The sequence below is a fragment of the Sander vitreus genome, chromosome 14 (assembly GCF_031162955.1).
Source record: "Sander vitreus isolate 19-12246 chromosome 14, sanVit1, whole genome shotgun sequence".
Classification (NCBI taxonomy): domain Eukaryota; kingdom Metazoa; phylum Chordata; class Actinopteri; order Perciformes; family Percidae; genus Sander; species Sander vitreus.
The window spans coordinates 16,854,427-16,867,565 of NC_135868.1; the positions used below are offsets into that span (position 1 = coordinate 16,854,427).

General features: G+C 42.7%; 1 protein-coding gene across 1 annotated transcript in view; it reads right to left on the reverse strand.

The window, feature by feature from the left end:
* elmo1 (engulfment and cell motility 1 (ced-12 homolog, C. elegans)) overlaps positions 1-12,138 on the reverse strand; it is a 101,719-nt gene extending 89,581 nt beyond the window's left edge. Inside the window, exon 1 of the mRNA XM_078267285.1 lies at positions 12,010-12,138. The gene's annotated coding sequence lies outside the window, so the exon portion shown is untranslated. The remainder of the gene's footprint in view (positions 1-12,009) is intronic.
* Between the last annotated feature and the right edge of the window lie 1,001 nt (positions 12,139-13,139).

The window sequence follows — 13,139 nt, forward strand, 5'->3', positions numbered from 1 at the left end:
ACAAATTAGTTGTGATGTCACAAAATCCTGCTCGTACCTACACATCTTAAACTAAGATTTAGGGTGAGCACAAAGAAACTTTCCCCTTCAGCAGATGAATGTGAAAACAGACTTGTCAAACTCTGCACATACACCCAGTGACGTAACAATAATCAAAACACATTTGAGTTTGGGGGACTCTAAATTTAACTGTGAAATAGTGTTATACAGTAAATATATATATATTTTTTATAGATACATGTATGGTAAAGTTTAGCACTGGAAACCGCTACCATGGAGGTTGTGAAAAAGAATTTTTCAATTTGGCAAATCACACAGACGATTTGAGGGTATCCACCAGCCACTGTTGCTTGCTGGACAAAACGTTACATTATACACTGAGCATTTTCTTGTAACAGAGCACGAAAAAAAGGATAACAGTTATACCTACATTCAGTGGGGTTTAAAGAAGCTACTGGTTAGCTGATGACTGGAGAGCTTTTTCAGACCTGCTCGGTTACATTTTAGCAGCTTAACTCCCTCTGCTCACAGTGCTGGCAGGGCTGACGTGCTCCATCGAGTTAAATGGGATGTGAAGGATCGGGCATCCCGGGTCAGGGAATTTCCATTGCAAATGATTGTTGAGCCACCAAGGCCAGGCTTTCAATTCGGTCAGCGCTTAGACAAACATACACAACCAGGACTGCTTTCAGACGTTCTGGTATCAGGGAGGGCCGATACAGTCGAACACACAGGATGTTGGTGTATATTCTCTCGAAGTGTGTGCATTGCAGTGCAGGTTTTCCCATGAAACTCCAATGGACAAAAAGTTTGTGATACGTTTGGTGCCTTGCAAGGACAGGGCCAACACACAAAAACTGAACACTGCTGCTGTAGAAGTGCTTTGATATGCTATGTGATAGACATTAGATGAAATCAGAATTGATAATTCTTAGAAATGTTGCATTAGTAGTAGTATGGTTGTGATGGGATCCCATTATCAATGGTTGTGGTAACTTGATTGTTTAAACATGCAGTCTTAGCATGCACTACGACACACACACACACACACACACACACACACACATTGTGTAACATGCTTGTAGTTGAGCTGGAAAATTATATGAATGAACCCTACATTAAAAAAATTATCTGAAGATCTACGATTGCCTTTAGCCTGCCTGCTGATAAACACATGTTGCTCTTTAGCCCCGCAGGTCTTTCAATGCCATCTCTTGTCACTTTAAAGTATGTGACATTTCTGCGCTACCGATAATGTGTGCTGCTGTGAACTCCCGCTGCAATGTGTACACGTCATATACATATTTTAATGGAAACATGGACTCCACTTAGCTAAATTCAATAGCTCAGAGGATTAACATCTCCACTGAAGCATGTAATAACCAAGAGGTTATATCATCATCATAACTCAACAAACCATAATCCGCCACTGCCTCTTTAATGGCTTTTAAAGTGTGTCAAGGCCCGAATCACTCCTACCAGTCACATTTTTAATGAACATGGCCTCCTCTAAAGTGCCAGTCTGCCCAGCTTTGAATGCTGTGTCAATCTATCCCCTGTTGGGGTGTTCTAGCCTAGATCGAGACGTGCAAAGAGCCCAAGAACATTTGGGATTGATTTGTGGCTATTTTTACTTGTCCTACTTGAACTAAATGGTTCAGATACTCAGAGGAAGAAGTCAGGAGCTGAAAAGGCTTATTGAACTGAAAAACAGAAATAACTGGAACGCTAAATGGCGGTATGAGAGTGGACGCTTTAGTGTAGAGCTTTCAGAGAGAGAGAGATTTACAGGCTACTGGCATTCTAAGGAGTGAAAATTAACGTGCTAAGAAAGATAAATGCCCATGTGAACACACACACCAGACAGGTTTAATAAAAGCAAAGGTGGAGTAAGCCGTCTCTAGTGACCTTGCATCTTCAAAGACTTGACGCACACCATAATTCCCTCGAAGCACTGGCAGACAAGTGTTTTTCTTGCTACAGGTTTATTTGAAGCTTCTTCTCCAAATCCACCGTGAAAACTAAACACAGTATAACGAGAAAATAAAGACCACATTAGCTTAATATGAACATACAATGACATGCACAGCATGTAAAATAACGTTCACCAGACACAAAACAACATACCTCATTGGCTGCATGCTGTACACAAGGGAATTGAGGTTTCCTTAGATCGCTGACATCCGCTATAACAATCTTAAAACTTTATCGGAGCACTAAATTGCTGCTTCGCTTGCTGTTAGCTCGCCGACTCTCTAACTCACGAGCGTCCCAAAAGGCCTTGCGCGGAGATTTCAAAATAAAAGCACTTTATTCTTACCAAATAAAATCACTAAATAATACTAAATGTAATTTATATAATTCTAAATTATGACATTGGTTGAAAACAAATTATACATTATTATAATGTAATTGCAACAATTACACACAGTAGCAGCATTTCATAGCATTTCATCCAGAAGCCACACAGGACCGCTGCACACATACAGCGCTGAGCAAACATAACTCCCCTTATTAAACCACAACTCAGGAGACAACACAGGCCCTCAACAACACTCATTACCTAAGCATATAGCGAGGAGGCTTCTGTTCAGTGTTGCAGGCGCCACAATTATGTTCACACTGATGACTATCATCACAAGCGTAATAAGTGCTCTACGGGTGCACTGACATTACGGAAGATGGTTTTGGGCTATCTTGTTGAAATTTCCTGCTGCCATTGCCAGCTCTCTGTGGTATAGAGTCATTCACACACGCTGAGGAGAGAGCTAGTGTAATGCTAGCTTGTGTATCTGGTCTAGGTGCTGTGAAAGGATTCAGTCACTTCACAGATCAGCCATCTACTCGAGGTGACTGGCACAAGTGAGTGGGAACAAAGGAGTCACTGTGGCTGTCACACCCGCTCCTCGTTACGCTCACCCTTTGCTCTGCCAGCTGTCTCTCCGTCCCCTCCCACAGCACCCCCAGCTGTGGCTATACATCAAGCTACCCTTAATTCCACACATGCAAACACACCCACCGCCACACATCTTGGGTGGCTTCAGGACCTAGCTTTACCAAAACACTCTTCCTCCCTGCTGGGTGCTCTTTGCCTATCCGCCATACTGACTGACTGCACTGTTGGAGGCACAATGTTATTCATCATCACCACCACCACCACCACCACCACCACCAACGGCTCATCAGTATCACACCACTGCACACAGCCACAAGACATGAGCTCATGCTTGCTACAAATAATATTCTGGATATTCAAAATATTTTCCATTCTATTCTGTCTTTCTTCTAGAGTACGGTCTCACACAGATGCGTGTTATTGTTCTTTTGCTCATTCCTGCCTACTGAGACTCTGCCCTGCCTCCACTTCATTTCACCACAACTCCCTCCCCTCTCCTGACAGATGCCCCATGCCCAATCTTTGGGCTCACCCATTAATTTGCTAACCCCTAAACACTGCCCTCAGCCTCCCACTCTCCACAGCCTTCCTATTATTTATTTATCCCCTGCGTCTTTTTTTAACCATATGCTACACCCATGCCCTCCCTTCACTATGTTTACCCACTGACAGGCTCCAGCCCTGTCTGGCAGGTCAGTCACGAGCCAGTGCCAATGCCAGCTCGGCCTCCACCCTAGCAGTGTGGTGACTGGCCACTGCTAAAACACTTTCATGCCTCCTGCGTGCCTAGCCCAAGTCCTTCGAGGCCATTCATTGAGGCTTTGCTCGTGGTTGCCTTATTATTGTAAAGTTATAGTAAAACAGTGGGTGGGGGCTTCGCTTGTGGTACCAAGGCAGCAACAAGAAATGGGGCTGAAGTCGTGCTATTTATGGACTGGAGCAGAGAATTCAAATAACGTTTGCCTTTTATGGGTTAATTGCATGTAAACCACATTTGTGTGAAACAGTGAGACGGCGAAAGGAGGGAGGGGGGGGGGGGGCAAGAGGGTAAAAGAAACACAAGTGGAGGGCATTCCTCAGGCCAGGCATTCATTGCTGTGGGTACGATGTCATTGGATGATGTAATCGGTGCATAGCAGCTCTCATACATTCACTCACTGAGTACATGGAAACAGACATCAGACAACATGTTTCTCTTGTCAGCTCGTCCTGTATTACATACTGAAAAACATTAACGACTAACCACATTACATTGGGTTGTGCCTGCACGTCTTGACCTTTCTCTTTACACTTTCTGTCAACAGGAAATGGATTGGTTCATAAGCAGTATGCAGATATTTACAGGAAGTGGCTCACCTTCCACCCTCTGTTCAGAAGAGGCGTGTTCAATTGTACTAAACATCTACTTCTGAAACCTCCTGCTTCGTATATAACAAACTTTCACCACGTCTGAAGACTTTAATGCATCCGGTATCTCTCCAGTTGCCATTGGTATTTCCTGTGCCGTTCTTCAATGGCACTGTCTGGGCTTTAAAAATGCTACCAGACAAGTTGGACAGACACAAAAATACAGTGTGTTAAGCTTCCATTCCAGACAACAAAAGAACAGACACTGCAACAAGCCCCGAAGGCAACATTAAACCCAGCTAGTCCGCCACTACAATACCCCTCTTCTCTCAATAGAGAGCCATGCTGAACCTAGCGAAGCTGAACCATGTTATTCTTCAGTTTTTGTTTTTTTTTAGCTGGGAAGAAGATAAGGGCTGGGCACACTGACAATGTGCAACATCCACAGGAAATGGAAAACACTGATGTGTAGCCAGCATGGACCAGCCAGGATGACACCGGGTTAGGCAGGTGGTTTACAGATGGGCAATCTGCTCAGGCCACAAAAAGCAACAGAATCTCAAACGGATTGTCCTATGGTGTCTTCACAACAGAAATACTCATTTTACTAATATTGGTTTGAAGTGAGTCAACAGCCTCATACGTTGTTGCAATTACTCAGCTCCCAACTTCATCAGGCAGAAAAGAGACAAATAAAGGATTGATGAAATGAGTTTGTATGCGTTTATGAACATCCATTTATTTGTCTGACATGCCCGATAACAAACTTAAATTAAAAGAAACTCATTTAAAAAAACTCATTTTTCAAATATTGTGAAAACAAAATTGGAAACAAGGACAAGTTGAAACGTCACTCCTTGCACAGAGAGTAAAGAAGATATGAGCTATCCAATGAGCTCTCTGGTTAAGCTTCACCTGTTGACCCTTTGAGGGCATCAAAACACCCCTGAGCAAGGCTTTGGTAGACCTAAAAGTTTTCTTCATGGCATGCAGTGGTTGTTTTCCAGATGAATTACACAGCAGCCACAGATCACATTTAACAGGTGATGAAAGACAGTGTCAGGGTGTGAGAGTGATTATGGCTTGTTTCTACTGGCTGGTTGGAGCCAACAGAAACATACTTCAGGCTGCTACTAAGCTTAAAAGTAGCAACAGGAGAGACGACCACTGGAGCCGCGTGTATGCCGATATATTCCAGATGCTCTGTTGAACACTGCTGCTGGTCAACATGTGGGCAGCGAGGATCAGGAACTGAGCAATACGTGTATAGAGAGTTATTTAGATGGAAAGTTCTGGTGAGAACATACAAGTGAAAAATGGAGAGGAGGCAGAAAAATAGACATAGGGTATGAAAATGTGGGACAATATTGAGAAATTAAGGAAAACGGGGATCAGCTAGTGAAGTCTTACAAGGGAGACATGAAGACAGAGTATGAGAGCAAAAGGAAGAGCGAGAGAGAGGGAGATATCAAAGTGTCTTGTTTTTGAATGTCCTTCTGTTTTGATTTATTCAGAGACTCAGGGGCAGCCCTGACATAAAGCAGAGGCAACACACCTTCAATCCAAGGCTTGCAGTTCCCCAGCCAGAGAGAACGAGCGAGCAGGTGACCTTGGCATGTTATGAGAGGCCCTCCACTCCTCCTCAATCCCCTCGCTCTTGAGGTAGCCTTGACTAGTCTCACGGAAAATACTGCTGCGGCACGTTGACATCGCAGAGGCCTGCACGTCGTGACAGAATGGGTTCAAATCCTTAATCTCAGCCCGGTGCATTAATTATGAAATATGTTTAGATATGGTATTGCACCTCTCTCTTCAGTCTACCCTCAAGTCTTCCTGAAATGAACAAGCTTGCTGCAGCCATAACCAAACAAGTGGGAAATGTATCTTCCCATATCCAGGAAACAGGCTAGCTTTATTTCCGGCCCACCTCACTGAACCTCCAGTCATGCGTATGTGCTGTCCACTCTCACCGTGGGACGCCGTTGACAAGATCATCATTGTGCGTGCACCTGTGCAATGCAAAGAGACAACATGGGGCTGATCTCTGATTGGACCCTGGCTTCAACATGTGACTCATAGCTCACAAACAAGTGACTGATGGACACACAGGAGAGCTTGACGGCAACCATCTATATGAACAGAAACATAGAGATCAAGCGATGACCCATACTATTACAACCACCTAAAGGGCTGAGTGACACACATAACATATCCAAGTCCAAACAAAGCATAAGAATTGGGAAGAAATGATTTAAGTGACTTTGAACAAGGCATGGTTGTTGGTGCCAGACTGGCTGGTTGATTTCAGAAACAGTTGATCTACTAGCATATAGGGATACCGTCTCTAGGCAGTGTTGTAGTACTTCAAGATCGGTCTTGGTCTCGAGACCGGTTCCAAGACCACTTTTTGAAGGTCTCGGTCTCATCTCGGAATCAACTGCATTTTTAGTCAGCTTTGTCTCAGATAAAGAGGACTCAGGATTTTATTTCAAGACCGGCCGAGACCACAACTGCCTTTTGATTATTTTATCAAGGCATTTCTCATGATACTTATGGCAATAAAAGAGGTGAATGAAGACGTTTTCTGTGTTTGTTTTTTTTTAATGGGAATGTGGATCTTTCAGATCAATTTGAGGAGTGACTATTTCCCCATTTTTGTGGCATGCAGTGAGGACTCTGCTCCAAATACTCTCATGCAATCGTTTCAGATTATCAGGATGGTTTTGTGGATTTCGATGGTTAAATGGTTATAAGTTGTGCCTGGGGCAAATGTAATAGTTAGGGATGCACTTTTAGGGATGCACTACTGTTATTGTAATCTACATGCAGCAGAGCAGTGAATCTAGTTTCCTACGTTGGTTTTGCTTAAAAAAAAACATATATGTATATATAACATATATGCTTCAGGGGACTTCAAAGTGCTTCACATACACACACACTATCATATTTTCATCGACAAAGAGAAAGAGGGAAAAAAGGCAACAGATGTATGGATGGACAAACTCATGGATGCACGGATCAAGACCCTGCATAGATGTACAGATAGATGGATGGCGTGATGGACAAGTAGGAGAGCTTGACAGCAACAATCCATATATGAACAGAAACATAGAGATCAAGTGATGACCCATACTATTACACACCACCTAAACACACACAAGGGAAAAGCTATAATTAGGTTACAGCTGTTTAGCACCTGGGTCATACTAAAACACCAGCATGCAGCTATTGTGAAAATGATGCAGCCAAGGCTTGGAGAAAAATAAAAAAACTGACACAGCAACACAGCACTGGAATTTGCAAGATCTCTGCAGCAAATGTGCAAACGTGCCATAAATTATACACGGTGTGATGTTAACACCACTGACGCATACACACAATTCTACTACAACAGCTGTATATGGTCTAGTTAGTAGACCCTAACACCCGCACACAACTGGACAATCCTTACAAAAGAACCAAACTCTAAGTGTAAAGTCAGTTCAGGGCTCTCACGCAGCTGGAGTGAGGATATACTGGTTAGACCAGGAGAGACTACTGAACCATTTATCCTACTGGGTCAGTAGGCTCAGAGGCTGAGCGGCTCTTAGCTGAGAAATGCTAAACACCACAAATGCACAAAGAGCAAGAGAGCTGGCTAACCTCTCGCTCAATATTTACAGAGCTCTGCGGCAGTACCACAGCTGGAATGCAGCGGGCAGAGCAAGCACGCAGAGAGAACTATATCAGTTTCTGGGTCATCTAGGACTGATCACTCCGCATGAAGTCTAGACTTGGACTGAAAAACACGCCTGCGGATGCTCTCCTCTTAAACTGATTAATATTCTAAAAATGGATGGACTCGGTGCCCGAGGAACAAAACATATACATTTATAGAAGCACAGGGTAATAGGTTGAATACATTCATAAGCGTATTCCCATGTGCAACTGCTACAAGATCACTGTGTGTCATAAAACAACAAGTTTGATCAGTTTCTTTTTTTACCCCGTGAAAGAGCTGCTTGGCTTTGAATTCAGCCTAAGGCAACAATCAGTCAACTAAAGAACAGAACATGGCAGCAGTACCTATGAGATCTCTTCTCACCCACCATGTCTGTCTGGCACTTTCCCATCGCACCTTCAGTACCTACCTGCTGTTTTAATTAACTTAGTACCACAGGGAGCAATTATGCAAGGCAACATTTATCCCATTTGGAAATGCAAATTAATCTAACCTCAAGTTGCCGAAGGACAGGCGTACACCAGTTTGTACTGCAAGCATAGATACCAGTACATTAAATGGCAAGTAGTTTCTTCTATAGGCATTCTCAATGGATGTTAGCACCAAAAGACATAGAAAGGGACAGAGAGATGACAGGAACCTTTGGGCCCTGACGTTTATGGTCTCACTTAAATGTTGCAATTCTGAGCTTTTAGGAGAAAAAGGGGGAAATGAGTTAATTAAGATGGACAGATAGCAGGCCGCGCATACATCAAGAGAAAACAATTTACATACCTCCATTTCCCTCAGGGAGCAAGAACTGAGAGTGAGAAAGTAGATGGTGGAGTCAGTGCTCTCCAATGTGAGATTGAGCAAATTAGAAGAAAGTGGAAGAGACGGGGATAGAGAGATGCAAAAATGAGAGCGACAGTAAGATAGCATGTGAGAAAAAGCAAGTGTAAAGAGAGTAAGCTAATGAGAGAAACAGCTCAGAGATAACAAGCTGCAAGGGGAAGGGAGGGGGCTCTGACAGGCGAGAGGAGACAGAAATTGACAAGGTTGCACTTCAGGAGGTGGTGAGAGGATGCCAAACAGTAGGCAGTGTCAAACAGATACAAAACCAGGATCTCGTATGTGATGCAACTCAATAAAAGGTAGGGCAGGCTCCCATCCTCTCCCAAAAAGTACTTAAAGCAGCCTCTCCATCTCTGCCTCTTTCCACTAATCTGATTTCCTGGATTATGTTCCACGATTTTAAACAAAACACCAAAGTGCTAAAGTTTAATTCCATCACTTATGGTGCAAATCAAGGCTGCCGTATTTTACCTTCTCACTTTTCATTTACTTTAGTGTTGCAACACCATTTCTATCGCTGATTTTTAAGACCCTGTAGGGATAAAGAAATATTTATTTGGGCAAGCCAGCTAACAAGAAATGGAGGTTTGCTGTGGCTAATAAAACTTTTTTTCCGCATGTGTGTGCATTCCTTCTGACATGTAGGTCCCTCAGGTGGCTGTAAAACTGAAATATAACGCTTCTGGCACGCTTCAGTTCTGAACTGGACAGCAACTGGCCAACGCCGTGCACACACTAAACTTCACATACCAGTTTAATGGGAGAGTGAGCTAAAGTTAGTGGTTTGCTCCAAAGTATAAGTTGAAAATTGCGTTTCTTCCTTGACTGCTAAAGCTGTGCCAGACCTGAATCCAAAACCAAACATCAATCTCTAACCCACTATCGACTACAGTCACATAGACAGTGTGCTTGTATAGGCCAAAACCTCACAATGCAACACAGAATCTCTCAGTTCAAGTATGCGTCACCCTGATAGAAACTTGCATCAAATAACACTCCATATCCTATGCCATAACTACAATTAACTTTTTATCTCGATGATACTCCCAGAGTGGCACTTGAAACCAAAACCCCATACATTCCCTTGTCGACAAGCTCTTAAGAACTGTCCGTATGTCTGTGCCTGAAACATGGCTTCATGGCTGTGCTTGTGCTTCTGTATCTAGGCTATGTTTGCCTGTGTTAATTGTGGAGTTGACACGGTGATGCCGGCACGCATGCAGCTCCATCGCAACAGGGACGTCTTTGGTGGCTAACAGGGCATGTAAACCGGCTCTCACTCCATCAGAAACCGCCTGGAGGGGCAGAGGGACCGAGAGAAGACGACAGCGTAGCCCCCAGGCTGCACTGATGCGAGGAGGAGAGAGCTGAAGCATGCTGTGTGCCACAAACCAATGCTGTGATCACAGAGGAAATATGGAGCAAGGGTTCTCAAAGTGGGGTCTACGGACGATCAGGGGCTCTTTTTTTGTCATGTGTCATCTACAGAGTGATTCCCAAGAACCCTTTCAATGGATGGGATGGCTTCATGAAATTGTTAAAAAAAAAAATATTTCACTACAGAGAAAACACAGCGGCTGCGATAGATCAGTGGCTGCACATGTCAAACCATACAAGACAGTAATCCTGGAATTATCGCTGTTTAGCTTTGGTCTCTTTTTTTTTTTTTTTTAGTAGGTTTGGTCGAGTTTACATTTGTACTACGACTAGATTTCACACTTTCAACCATTTATTTTTACTTTTAGCTATCAATTTAGACTTTTCTGTTAGTTTGTTGACTATATTTCAAATACTGTTAATTGCAGCATGAATTAGCTGAAACTTGGCCTGTCATTGCTGTTAGGTTATTGTGGCAATAAATGTACTAAAATTCAGCATTACACCAATTTGTAATCATATTTGCATATTTATTTTCCTCAATAATGTGGATATTTTTATTTCAAACAAATCTGTTTTCATATTAGTTGTGAGCTACTCCACAGTTTTTCCATGTAGCCCCTGGTAACAGCAGAAGTACCCCCTGGCGTACACCTACCACTGGTTGTAAAGCACTGATGTATTGCGTTAATATTTCTAGGATATTGTTAGAATAAAAATAACAAAATGTCTACAAAAGAGAGCTACATAGGACACAATATTTTCAAACAGAGGGTCTATAATGCAGTGGTTCCATAGAGTGAGGGGCTGCAAGCTAATTCTGAGGGGCACTGCAACAATCATTAGGATAACGACGCAGAAACAAAAGTGTGAATTAGTAAATCCATTTACTATTTTCACCTCAAACACCTATGCAAACAGTGTTAAGGGTCGCAAGTGTTTATCGCTTCGTTTTAAGGGGTTTGGGTTGGGAAAGTTTGGGAAACACTGACCTGATCTAACGTACAGGAATTATGGGGTCACATGAAAACTTTTGGGAACCCCTGATGTAGGCTACAGGTTTGAAAGGGGAGGAGGTATGTTAAGTACTAGACCTCAGATAAACGGATGAACTGTTGCCAGATTATAATGCATTTTGACATTTTAACTTTTCCGAGTACAGAGCTCAAACACCGCATATGCTCTCTAGCCTTCTCTCTCCCCTATCCTAAACACAGGCCTACGATGTGGCCACGCATGCTGTGCTGCAACACACAGCGTTAAAGCAGCTCTTTAATTAGCAGTGTGGGGAAAACGGAGGCATCTTTAAACGCACCACTTTTTGCATCAAGCGAACATGCACTGTACAAACAAGCCGGGGAGCTGCAGCAGCCTCGGCGTCTTCACAGTATATCTGCTGCAAAAACAACACAACTTGCAGCTTTAACGCGCACTTGTTTAACAAGCCACAAGTAAAAGAGCACGGTGACTAATTTAGTTGGATTTCACTGCAGTTCAATGTGTCTATGCGTGTGTGTGAAAGCGGAGTGGGCTGCGGTGCTTTAATCAGACATGTCACTAAAAAGAACAGTGCCCAAAGCCGCTAGCTATATGGCCACTTCACAAAAGTAAAGACAGGCAAGAAAGACATTCAGAGAGAAAAGGCGAGAAGAAACACAGTATTGTCTCGCTGCAATGTAACACACAGAACACAGAAACGCTTGCTGAGGCTAAACGCAGCGGACCCTAAATATCGTGAATCCACAACATTTAACACAAAACACGAAGGAAGTTAAGCTAAAATACTGCTCAACACCAACATTTGTGCAAGAGAAGAGAGCGTGGTTTGACAAACCTGACGAAGCGAGGACACTTCTTTCCACTATTAAGCGCTGATGTCCGGAGTTTGTGTGTTGTGACTGTGTGTGTGTGTGTGTGTGTGTGTGTGTATATGTCACTCAGTGTTTTGTCCCTCCGTCTCTCCTCTGCCGTAGAGATAGTGCTGATGTTTCCACTTCCTCTTTTCTTCTTCTGCCGTCTGCTGGCTGGCTTGGTGAAGCCAGACAGAGGATGCATGAATACATGGGAGCCCAGCTGCTCTCACTGAGTCACTGGTTAACGAGTGAACGGTGATCATTTCATCCAGTTTTAAAATAAAGAAGTCACTAGGCTACTTTTGTTTTGTCAGCTCTGGAGTCGGTTAACAAGCGTGACTCCATAACATAACCGAGTCGTTTCTCACTGTAAAACTAATCAAATGTATTAAAAGGACTCACCTTGATATTTGAATACGTTGTGAGTAGGCTAATATGTAAAGATGTTATACTTTTTAGGTCAGTTATAATTAAAAATGACCTCCAATCAGAAACAGGTAGGCTATGAGTGAAGTTTAACCTGTAGGCACAAGAAGCACACTGACATGTTCGTTGATTATGTGACAAAAGTGTGTAACTCCTTCTTTACATTTTTACGAGACTTGTTTACTCTTGTTTAGCTGGTTCATCTTATCATGAACTTCTGTCTGACACCATCTAACTTCTGTTTTCTTGAACATTAAAGATTTAGGCAAAGGAAAGGCATGTCTCCATATTTGTATATAGCCCTTTCAAAAAAACAGTTCAAGTGCTTCACATAAATCATGAAATTACTTTTGGAAACGAGTTTAATCCATTTCAACTGCTCTTTTCACCCAAAAATCTAAACAGCATTTTATTGTTTTACCAGTAATCTAAGCACTATATATAGGCTAGTAATAAGAAGATTAACATTAAGCTTTCAAGAAAGGTTAAATATGTGTTAACTGATGTAACACACAAGGTCAATTGTAAATAGCAGGATTTCACCAAACACTTTCTGTGATGCAATTTTAACAATTTGCTTATAAAGATGTGTAGCTACGTTTAAAGACTCAGCTTTTTGTTTACTACTTTTTAAGAATGTGGTAATATTAAAATGGTAGCCTATACTGACCCTGAGTTCCCCTAT